The 11,949-nt window shown below is 45.9% G+C and overlaps 1 long non-coding RNA gene and 1 other non-coding gene across 6 annotated transcripts in view; one reads left to right on the top strand and one right to left on the bottom strand.

The window, feature by feature from the left end:
• LOC125754022 (uncharacterized) overlaps nt 1-11,612 on the bottom strand; it is an 81,293-nt gene extending 69,681 nt beyond the window's left edge. For all 5 annotated transcript variants that reach the window (XR_007407249.1, XR_007407251.1, XR_007407248.1 and 2 more), the window contains exons 1-2: nt 11,256-11,612; nt 10,981-11,125 (exon numbers count right to left, since the gene is read on the bottom strand). This is a non-coding gene — a long non-coding RNA (uncharacterized LOC125754022). The remainder of the gene's footprint in view (nt 1-10,980; nt 11,126-11,255) is intronic.
• LOC112676216 (U6 spliceosomal RNA) lies at nt 6,393-6,499 on the top strand. Its single transcript, XR_003146386.1, has one exon. It is a non-coding gene; the product is annotated as a U6 spliceosomal RNA (small nuclear RNA).
• Nucleotides 11,613-11,949: the final 337 nt, after the last annotated feature.

The following is an 11,949-nucleotide window of genomic DNA, read 5'->3' on the forward strand; positions in this document are numbered from 1 at the left end:
TCTGTTGTCCCACCACTTGCATCTCTTGGCTCACACCTCCCCAGATTGATGGCCCAGGCGAGATCGGTCTCCTGGGCTTCAGGTTCTCCATCTTCAGCTGCTTTATCTCCACTGGTGGCCTCGGTCTAGTCACTGGATTGTTAGGTCCTCCAGGAGAAGAACCATGCCCCGTTTACCATCACGGATCCCTCAAGGCTTGCCATGATGAGAGGCATTTCATAGATTTTTTTTTTAATATGGTGTGTGGATAAGTGAGTGAATGAATAAATGTATTCAACTAAGGTCTGTTTAATGATTCACAAATTAAGGTGAAAAAGATCTTTAAAAGGAGAAGCCAAAAAAAAATTTTTAAATAAATAAAAGGAGAAGCCATGCTGGCTTTATCTTCTCACCTAGAATAGAACATGCTGTATTCTGTAGGATAAAACAGATGTGCTAGAAAGTGGCATGGTCAAGTATGTTTGACAGACACCTGATTTTTAAAACTTAAGCAGGACATTTTAATCCTCTAATATGCTAAGTACAGTTCAAATGTCCAAAGGGAAATACTTTGCAGCATCTGTTAAGTGTACTTGGGTATATTTCTGTTTTGGGTCTGTTTAACACACATCAACTGTTCTGCCGACTGAGATTGCGTGGATAGCCAACTGGGGAAAATGATACCCTAGAACATTGGATTTTTTATTTAGTCACTGCTTATAAGAAAGTAATTTTAAAAACGAAACACTTTAATCCTAACCCGGTCCTAGTACTTAGGAGCTTTTGACCTTTTCTAAGAACAACTCAGTAGGTCTATTTAGACTGCTTGGACACAAAAGAGACTCAAGCTTAGCCTGGGATGGGTCACACCCCAGAGGGCTGGGGAAGAAACATGGATCTGCTTTAAGGTCACATGGGTTCTCTATCAACCCACTTGCTATGTGGAATATGGTTTCTTTTCCCTACTTTCCCAACCACAGTGACATTTTGGTCCTGAAGCCCACACACACTGGCTCTCAAGTATAGCTCCTCTCTGGGGCCTTGGGGTGGGAGCAACTCCTCACGCTTTAGCAGCTGCAGGAAACACTGAGTGACATCACCTCCCCCTACGCCAACAAGCCTCTACAAGGTCAAGCTTGGAGCAGCCATCTTTAGACAGAAAACACACAGATAATCTCCCTTCTTTCCGCCCTGCAGAATGAGCTCACAACTCCGGGGAGTGCAGCTCTACATGTGTGCCAGGTGATGTCAGGATTAGTGTCCTGGCACTCCTGACACTCTGCAGGTGCTTTATTCATAGGACACCACCCAGCCCGTACCAGATGGCAGCGTGGGAGATGTACATCCAGCTATAGACCTTCCCTCACTTCAAGTTATAAGGCCTTTGGGGAACAGACTCGCCTATTTTCTTGGACTGGGTTGTATGGATGTTGGGCCAATCAGAATAGAATAGATACTGGAATAGGGTGGGGATGCATAAGAGCTTCTCTAGAGATTTCCCTAAAAAATAAAAATTCCTGGCAATTGCCTCTCACTTCTATCATCGACTATTATTCTCCGGGTCATGAAAATCCTGTGCTATGGGTCATATATAAGGATGGAGTGGGGCTTAAAGAAAGCTCCTTGGCTCACTGAAAGGTAAGCAGAGCTCTGTCAAACAGGAGAAAAGCCCCTGCAATGAGTCAGACCACCTGACTCCTAGCCTGAGCTCCCTGTTCCCCTCCTCTTCTAAAACCAAGAGGCAAAGAGGTTTCAAAATCAGCCTGTACTTTAGTTCCATAAAAAATGAGTTTTTCTGCTATGACTATTCTTCAGGCGCTGATACAGCTTGGCCTGACTATACCCCACTTGCTTATCAGAGATGGGAAATGGGCATGAATAAAACCAACATGTCTCTTTGGGTTCCTCAAAAGACAAAGTTCTAGTTTGATGCCCACATTTCCATTCCGTTCCATCATTTCCTCATTTGAATCTTTTTAGGGTTGAGCTTCTTCTATGTCAAGAGCCATATGTTTATCTGCCTGAAGCGTTGGGACACCCACGTGGGTACCACAGAAAGAGGTAAATGAAGGAGTCACATACACTTTGAATAGCAGTGCTTAATCTGATGACTGGAGCTGAAGTAGCTCATTCAAGAAAGAAAGGATACAGGGAAGAAAGGAAGGGTGAGAGAGAGAAGGCAAAGTGGAGGAAGAAAGGGAAGGAGAGACCCTGGGCTCGTCAGGAGCCCATTGGATTTTACTACTCAGTCAAGAAATATGAAACCTGGTTCCTCTGCCAATGAAAGAAAATGAAATGGGACACCTGGGTGGCTCAGCAGTTGAGCATCTGCCTTTGGCTCAGGGCGTGATCCCGGGATTGAGTCCCACCTTGGGCTCCCTGCATGGAGCCTGCTTCTCCCTCTGCCTGTGTCTCTGCCTCTCTCTGTGTGTCTCTCATGAATAAATAAATAAAATCTAAAAGAGAGAGAGAGGAAAAGAATGAAACAAGCCTTCCTGTCACCCCCCACCCCACCCTGTGTCCTGCCCCACCAAGCCTCAAAACCGAGAACCAGGCAGCCATCTGGGCCTCAGCCAGATGGTCTGGGACGCAGGGGCCCTGCTCCCCATGTGGCTGCTCGGAGAGGTGCTCAGAGGATCCACTGTGGGCGTTCAGGCCATTCCTGCCTCTGGTCAGGACTGGCCCGCAGGAAACTGGTTCACTCCAAGGTCATTCTCTTCAGAATTCGATGAGCAATCCTCAGAAAAATGGAGGGGGATCCAAATATTGAGTCTTGACTCCAAAAACATGCCAGCAATTCATTTTCCTCTTGGGACTTAACATGTCCTTCAGGAAACTGCAAAGGAACAGAACTCCTAGTGACAGTTCCTACACGTGTGACCCTGTCCCCTCATGGCGAGCAAATGCCTGGGGGGGTGCAGAGGGAAGTGCCTGGACCTGAACAAAAGAGCTACATCTACCTGCTGTCAGCAGATGGCTCTTGGAAAACTGGGAAGAGCCAAAGTGAGAGTCTGAAGGCCTCACCCCCAGGTGTCATCATCTATCAGGACCCATCACACACAACCCTCCACCGGCCCATCCATGATGCAGATGTCCTGAAGCAAGTACAGCCCATGGCCTCATCTCATGAAGGCTCCAGGCTTCTCCCATACTTTTCTTGTCCCCAAGCAGAACTAACCGGCTCCATTCCTGGGAATTCATCCAACTGCTCACTTGAGAGGGCACTTGAGCAACCATTGCTGCCATGGAGTAAGTAGAGCATGGGCTTTGGAATCAGATGGCAAAGGTTCAAATCCCAGCTCTGCACTTGCTTGCTGGTAACCTTAGAAAAGTAACTTAAGTCCTCTGAGACTCAGCTTACCCGTGTTTGAAGTAGTGACAGCAATAACAAAGCTGTTATGAGAATCCAGTCGTGCTATCTCCTTGAGAGCAGAATCTGTGTTACCCAAGTGTTCAGCCTATAGTAAGCACTGAGTAAATATTTATTGAATACCTGCAAAACACTTGGCACAGCGTTTAGTGCATAGAAAGCTTCCATAATTGGATAGCAGTATCGTGCTTATTATTATTTTCTGCCTCTCCTCACTTAGAGGAGCTTATTTTGGCCACTGTATCAGTCAGGGTCCTGACAGGAAACAGATGGTGCATTCCAGTTGAGGAGAGCTTAATGAAGAAACCACTTGGAGGGGTAGGTGCAGGATTAAGGGAACCAGCAGGGAATGGTTAAGCATTTCAGACTAGCAACTGCAGAAAGAATGCCATCTCCACTAAACCTGAAGGGTCAAGGAGGGGAGCTGCTACCAGAACCTTGAGAGAGCCATAGTTGAGAGGGCAGCTCCAGAGAACCAAAAATCCTTCAGTGGAGGGGTGGGGCTCAAAGGGAGATAGGAGAATGAAAACCCCACCCTCTGCTCTCCTGCTGATGCCTCCCAATGGCCAAACCCAATGCTCCCTGATGAAGTCCACGCAGGCCAGCTTCCACAGAGCAGGGTGGCATGAGGAGGGGGGGCAGGAATTGGTCCAGTGGTGTCAATGGAAGGCATCCAGTACACCCATGAAATCTCAAAAAAATATTTATTCACTTCCATCTTTCCTAATCTACATAGGTTCTACAGCCGATTTATACTCTAAAAGACAAAATCTTTTCCCCAAAAAAAACTGAGGCCAACAGGAGAGTTTGAAATGTCACCTTGTATCTTTTCCTGTTTGGGGGAGTCTTGACATCTGGGGCCCACCTGTTCCATGGAGTTGACTCCACAGCTGTATCATGCTTTTGCTGTCCTTCCTCATACTATAAATTTCTGCATGTAAAATCTAGCAATGGGCTCACTGGGCTTTGAAAAAAAAAAAAAATAAAGTGAAAAGCAAATTCAGGCATAAATAACCTAAGGTAAATTTATTTTTTAATGTTTGTAATACTTGGGTAATTTTTAAATTAAAACTAACTCCATTAATATATGACTATTTTTCATCTCACATTTAGAACAAATCCCAAATTTGCACTGCATACTGTATTTGTAACAAGACTTAAACATATCCTAGGCTGGAAGAACTAAAGTAGCTCACTTTTGAAAGGCTGATATATCCATGGCAGGGAATAAGTTGTGTGAACTTATCAGAAGCCAGCTCTACAGAGACCACCCAGTCTTTCAGAGCCAACAGCATCCACTCTCCCAATACTGCACAGTTAGTGGGTGGAGGACATCCTGCTAACTGGCATCCAGCTGCTGCCAGGGGGGCCAAGGCCTTTACTGAACATGGAATACAGTGCTGGTATGTGAACACATGCTAGCCCTCTTCAGGGTGGGCTTCATCTGTTAAGTATAATGCAAAGATGCATACAGTGAGACACTAACAATCATACTAAAATGAAAGCACAAAAAAAAAAAAAAAAGAAATGAAATGAAAGCACACCCACAGTGAGATTTGGCTAGTTCTTCATGGACCCTACTCCAATCTACTCACCTGGCCCTAACAAAACAGCAGTGTTTGCATATAATGGTGGCAATGAAGGTAACGATGGGGAGAACCAAGAATTATGTGGCATGTATTGTGTTGTAGAGACTACACAAAGTGCCTCACATAGGTTATCTCAACCCACCAAACCAGCATATGTTGTAGATTTTATTCTATAGACATGGGAAACAAAGCCAACTAATATTAAGTTACTTGCCCAAGATAACAAAGCTCGTGAGTGGAAGAGCTGGAATTGGAATTTAAGTAATCTAACTCCAGATTGTACTTTGAACCTTCGAGCCATTCTGCCTCTGATTCTGTCCCTTAATATTCACAGAAGGGAAAAAAAATTTGGAAGAACATGCACTTTTCAAGTTAAGGGTGGCTTTCTTCAGAGAGTGAAATAATGAGTGGATTTTTTCCCCCCACTTCCTACGTGTTTGCTCCTTTCCTGATTTTATTCAGGAATCAATACATTAATTTCTTAATGGTAAATATAAACTTTCTTTCAAAAGGCCAAATTAGATGTCTGGTTCCAGTATGAAAGGATGAGTCCCATATAGCCCGTTGTCCCTTCAGGGTACTATTACAAACCCTGTGCAGAATAGAGACCCAAAAAAAGCCCACATATATATGGTCAACTGATTTTCAACAGAGGTGCCAAGGCAATTCAGTGAGGGAAGGATAGCCCTTCCAACAAATGGTACTGCATCAACCAGACACCTGCGGGAGAAAAAAAAGAAGACTGACCCTTAGCTCTCACTACACACATATAGTATCTTGGGATGGCTCATGGAGTTCCACGTAAAACCAAAAATTATAAAACTTCTAAGAGATGATAAAGGAGAATAACTTTGTGACCTTAGGGTAGACAAAGTTTTCCTAGATGGACAACTAAAAGAATGGGCCATTTAAAAAAAGTGTTTTGGGATCAATTCTACTTCATCACAATTAAAAACTTTTATTCTTTGAAAAGCACCATTAAGAAAACATACAAGTGGGGTACCTGCGTGGCTCAATTGGTTCAGTGGCTGCCTTTGGCTCAAGTCATGATCCCAGGGTCATGGGATCGAGTCCTGCATCAGGCTCCCTGCTCCATTGGCAGCCTGCTCCTCTCTCTCCACCACTTGTGCTCTCTCACACATGCTCTCTCTTTCTCTCTCCCTCAAATAAGGGAAAGAAAAGGAAAAGGAAAAGGAAAAGGAAAAGGAAAAGGAAAGGTACAAGCAAGCCACAAGCCAGGAGAAAATTTTCAAAGCATTTGTACCCAGAATGTATACAGGATTCTTAGAGCTCAGGATCCTCAGAGCTCAATAAAAAGAAGACAATCTATTTTCCTTCATGGGCAAAAATAAAATAGATACTTCAAAAGAGAGAAATATGAAAAACCAAAATCAAATACAGAAGATGCTCAGAATCATTAATCATCATGGAACTGTGAGTTAAAACCACAATGAGTGCTCGCTTTGGCAGCACATATACTAAAATTGGAATGATACAGAGAAGATTAGCATGGCCCCTGCGCAAGGATGACACGCAAATTCGTGAAGCATTCGATATTTTAAAAAAAAAAAAAAAAAAACAATGAGAGGTCACCACATACCCACTAGAATGGCTTACATTAAAAAGATTGACCATACCAAGTATTGGTGAGGATTAAAAGTAACTGGGACTCAAACTACCCATGGAAATATAAAATAATACTATGTTTTCTTCAAGGGCTAAATGTAAACCTACCATACCACACAGGTCTTCCACACCTAGGTACTGACCCAAGATAAGTGAGAATGTGCATGCACCTGAGGACTCATACATGAATGTTCAGAGCTGCTTTATGTGCAATGACCAAAACTGGAAACAGTCCATCAACAGGTAAACTGAGAAATCATGGCCTATATATCCAATGAAATACTACTCAGCAATAAAATGGAGAATACTGACACACACAAAATATGGACAAATCCCAAACCACTTATGCTATGTAAAAGATAACAAACCCCCTCAAAGAAGAATAGGTGCCATATTGTTCCATTTACATAAATCCTAGAAGACCCAAATGAATCTGCAGTGACACAAAGCAGAGCAGGGGTTGCCTGGGAATGAGGGTGGAAGGAGGGAGGGATGATGGAAGGGCCAAGAGAACTTTTGGAACTGATAGAAATGTTTGTTGTCTTGACTGTGGTGACGGTTTCATGAACATATGTTTGTCAACAATCATCAAATTGCATGCCAGATACATACAGTTTATCATACGTCTACAAAGCAGCTTTTTTTAAAAAATGCACCTTTTCTGCTGAGCTCCTGCTCATAAGATGGAGACAGCAGCGCCCTTCCTCCACAGCAGCCCCTGAACGGAATAGCACCATCTTGGCGCACCTCGCAGGCAGCCCCTTTTCATCTTGCTCTTTACCTTACAACTTGCCTTTCACGTTCGTAGAGCCCTTTGAATTTTTTTTTCTGAAGGTTTTACTGCAGTGTAGTTCCATATGTTCATTTAACTTACAAGAATTCAATCACAAACGTGAGGCAATAAAGAAAAGCAATTATGGTTTTTACAAGTAAGGAAACTGTGTACACAGCACAAGTGATTCCCTCCACCTTTCCATTCCATTAGTCTGAGAGGGGTGAAGAGGCAGTGCCCTTTCTCCAGATCGCCCGTACGTCTCTCATTTTAGGAGAATCTCCTCACTTGCAGTGAAATTCTGGCGTTTACAACACAGGTTTCTGTACAACACAGCCTCAAAATGCAAACCAACTACTCCAGCTTACACTCAATGACCTGTCCCATAACTGGAGGAAATTCTAATTGCGTTGGCATGTCCCCAGTCATGAGGATAATCGCGCTATCCTTGACTTCCACCATAGGTGCTGACTTTTGAACCTCATGTAAGATGAAGCTTTGCTGTATCTTTTCCAGTTTTCAGAACAACCTCATGAAGTAGCTGGGGCAAGTATTATTATCACCATATGACAGAAGAGGAAACAGAGCCTGGGTGAGATTGTGACTTGCTAGTTACCCAGCCGATAAGGGACAGCCTCATTCCAAAAACCCACATCTTCAGACAGCAAGTGTGGGACTCCTTGAACCATATCACTCCTCCACATGTTACCATTGTGCTTATCAGGCAAAACTTATGGCCTAGATTTGCCCTTAGTCTCAAGAATTCTCACAGCAACTTAAGCTACTTTCACAGCATGAACAGAAGTTCCTGCTAATAGCTTCTAACTCTTTCTTAGTAGTGTCTTCCCTCTTAATTAAAAAGGAAATTATGTTCATCCGAGCACGGTGGCCTTGTGACTCTTACCTGCCTCTCATCATCAAAATTTAATTCACAACCAAGCTGTCAGCCAAGCTTTAGGAAGGAGACACAGATAAGACCAAACTCTGGTGATATGATTCCACAGACTCAGAGAGGCCATCATCCTGGCGGGCTCCCCAGTGTGCCCAGAGTTCAAGAGACAAGTTTACACTTGCCACTTGCCAGGCACTCCTTGGACATCAACATACATTTTGCCATCTGTACCCACACCAGCTGCAGCACTTACCTTGCAAAGTGTGGCAAAGGTGACAGAGAATCTAGATGCCACCCAAATCTCCACTGATAGGGACATGGCACCAAACAAATCCAATTTAATTCCCAGGTGTCACCCAGATGAGAAGCTAAGAGACAGATTACCCCCAGACAGGATACACACACTGGAGGAAAAGAGAACATGCCGCGAGAGCTATACCTGCCATAGGGATGTGTTTCCTGCCATAATGGGTTTCCATCCTATAAAAAAAAAACACAGGAGTGTAGCATGGCCAATTCACACACATGGCTTTGTGGGTTTGGTAACAGCCTCAATTACCCTGGCCTGAGGCCAGAGAGTTTCCATGAACCCCGATGTTTGGGTTGTGGTACTGATGCTCATACTCTCCCTCACTAAATGCAGCCGCAGCATGGAGGCTTCAAGAATCAGGGGAGATCAGGGTGCCTAAGCTCTCCCAGGTCATTGGACAGAAACACAAGGAGATGTGATGGTTAGGAGAGATGCAAGACACAGAATGCTAATTTCCCTTGTCAGCTCGCATACACAGCTCAGACGGAGAGAAGCTCAGTAACCTCAGGGTACAGGCAGTTTGGGTCCTTGCTTATAGAGTCTTGCCCACTAAGCACCAGGCCTGAGGCTCAGTCTGTGGATTTTGTTTGGTTGCATTGTTGTATCTTTAAATCAAGGAATCTTTTGGCCTATACCCCCAATGTCCTCCCTTCTGGCCCAGTAGCTAACCAGGACCATAACCAACAGGCCACTAATGTTCTGCAGATGAAGGAATGTCAGGAAACTAAACAAATTTGCTTTTCCCATTGCGTTCCTTCCCTTAAGGGAAGAAAGTAAGAGAGGAAGACTTAGAACTAAACTCAAAAATTTCCCAACAATGCGTATCTCACCAGCTCCTGCCAAGGATCTCCAGCTCTAAAAACGCTCCTCAGATCCCGAGTTCAGTACAGCTGTCTGTAGCTCCACTCTGTGCAGAGCTGCCGCTGCATTTTTCAGCTGTTTTCCAGGTGCCCAAAAGAGGCATGGAATAAAATGCAAAGCAGTCCCCCCTTGGTCGGGGGGAAGAGCAGAGAAATGGAACACTGTTGTTTTTTTCTCAAAAGTGTTTTAAAAAAAAAAAAAAAGCCTTTCCCTAGAGCATAGACTGCTGAATTTCTTATGGAGCCTTGGATGCAGAAACTTTGGAGTGGTTCTCTGAATGGGGGTGATTGGCACCAGATCTGAACTGCTGAAGGCTATGCATCACTAAGAACTCCAGCCACTGGTAAAAGTAGTTCATGGTTAACTTCATTTTACCAAGAGCACTGCATTCTCCAAAGCTGAAAGCACTAAGTGTAGTGCATCTACACTAAGTGTAGATGGAGAAAGTGAGGCACATAGCACAGCTTGGAGCCTGTTCCTTGCGATGTCAATCCCAGAGTCGAGACAAGACTCCCCGCCTTTCAGGCAGCCAAGCGAGGCTAACTCTCGAGCATCTTATCCCCAGCATCAGATTGAGAGGGAAAATATTCTATAACGGAACTTCTTGGTATTGGAGAGGTAAACTATTCATGATCCATTGCCTTGATCCGTTTTTATTTTAGTCCTCCTTTGCCACTTGCTAAGGCACACAGTTCAGTCCTGCTCCCTGATCCGAGACCCATCAACATGGGCTCTGTGAGGAGAGAGAGGCTGTCCCCCCAAGAGCAGCCTCACCTCCATGAGGCTTTATCAATCCCCATTCATCCTCATGTGGTAAATCAACTTGGAAGTGTGGCAGTCGGAGGGCTCATGAGTGTCGTAGAGCTGCCCGGTCAATTGCTTTCATTAGGTTTCATTATACTCTAGTTAGAAGTTCACATCTTCCTCATTATGGGTCCAGGCTAGACCAGTGTGGCACTTAGAAGGTGGGAGAGGCCCCAGGTGTCTCTCCGCAGCCTCTCCTAACAGCCAATAGCAGCAGTCAGAATTCCTCTCCCCGTGTCCACCTGCCGTTAGTGGCAGCAGTGATGAGCAGTTCCTCTTCCCCGGTGGCACTGTTCTTTGTCTTTCATCTGTCTGCTGTCTCAGGATACTCATTTAAAATTAGGGATTTTTGTCTTTCATCTGTCTGCTGTCTCAAGATACTCATTTAAAATTAGGGATAATTGGCAGGCATCGTTAAGTATGTGCACGTGTGTGTGTATACACGTGTTCAGTTTAATTTAGATCTTTAATTCTTGAGGAAAAAGGAATTTTTTGTAATTGTAATCTGCAATTTATAAGTGGCACTTGGATTGTAGAAGGAATAGGTATAAGTCCAGGCACTTTGTACATTTATACCTGAGTCCCTGGGCCCCAAATGCCTGAAAACTTTGGCCTCCCTTGGAGTTGGTCTCATAAGTAAATTGCCTTCATTTGATGAAATTATTCATATGTGACTATGGTGCAAGCCCAGATAGCTCAGTTGGTAGAGCGTCAGGCTTTTTTAAAATGTGACGATGACCACATTGGTGAAAACAAACAAGAAAAAGAGCTACTTACCAATCCTCTCTGTGAGGAGGAGTCTAGTGCCTTTGAAGCAATAGCATTTCTTGCCGGGTTACAAAACCGCTTTTTGGCAAATTAGCTGCCATTCCAAATTGTTTTAGATGGGTTCAATATTCACCTCCATGTCTGTTTCCAATGCCTAAATGAAAAGACATTTTGGTTCATGAGCCAGTGATTGTAACAGCTAGAACGCTAAGTCAGGAAGAAAAAAATGGTATTATTACAGAGGTGGAGTATCTGACTTTTTCACGTCTTTAATTAATGCTTACATGTGTTTGGAGGCAAGAAACGGGCTTCTAGTCCGATTCCAGGGCCCACGCACATAGCCACTCCCCCTAACACATTCTTGCCTCATCAGGTTCTTCAAAAGCTGGTATCTGGTGAGGGGCAGGAAGGCGGAGGAGTAGGGAGCGCACCGCCCGGCCCCACCGGCTCACCGGGGGACTCGCAGGGCGCCCTGAGCCGCTACCAAGTCGACCTGGGGTTTGAAGAGAGAACGCCCGGGCCGCGGCGGAGAGGACGTCTGGCTGCTAACGAGACGGAAAGGCCGACAGCACGGAGGGCCCGGGCGGGGGAGGCCCCGAGGCCCCGAGGCCCCGAGGCCCCGAGGCGCTGGGCGGCGGCGAGCGCGAGCGCGAGCGCGGGGCCTGCACGGGAAAGCCCCGCCCCGGAAGCGGAACTCGAAGCTCGGCGCCGGGACTTCCGGGCGGGAAAGCGCTGAGCGGGGGCCGCGGGCGGGAGCGCGGGCGGGAGCGCGGGCCGGCGGGCGGGGAGCCTCCGGGCCCGGGGCCGCCATGCGGGGAGGGCGCCCGCCCGGGGTCGGGGTCAAGGGCCGGAGCGCACAGCCCACGGGGCCTGGGGAGACGCCGCTCGGGGATCCCGTGGTCCCCAGGCCGGGCGGGGAGGCCACGGGGCCGGGGCCAGGCAGGGAGGGCGCGGGACGGGGAGGCCTCTCCCGCCGCG

This window comes from Canis lupus, chromosome 30, assembly GCF_003254725.2.
Source record: "Canis lupus dingo isolate Sandy chromosome 30, ASM325472v2, whole genome shotgun sequence".
In the NCBI taxonomy this organism is placed as follows: domain Eukaryota; kingdom Metazoa; phylum Chordata; class Mammalia; order Carnivora; family Canidae; genus Canis; species Canis lupus.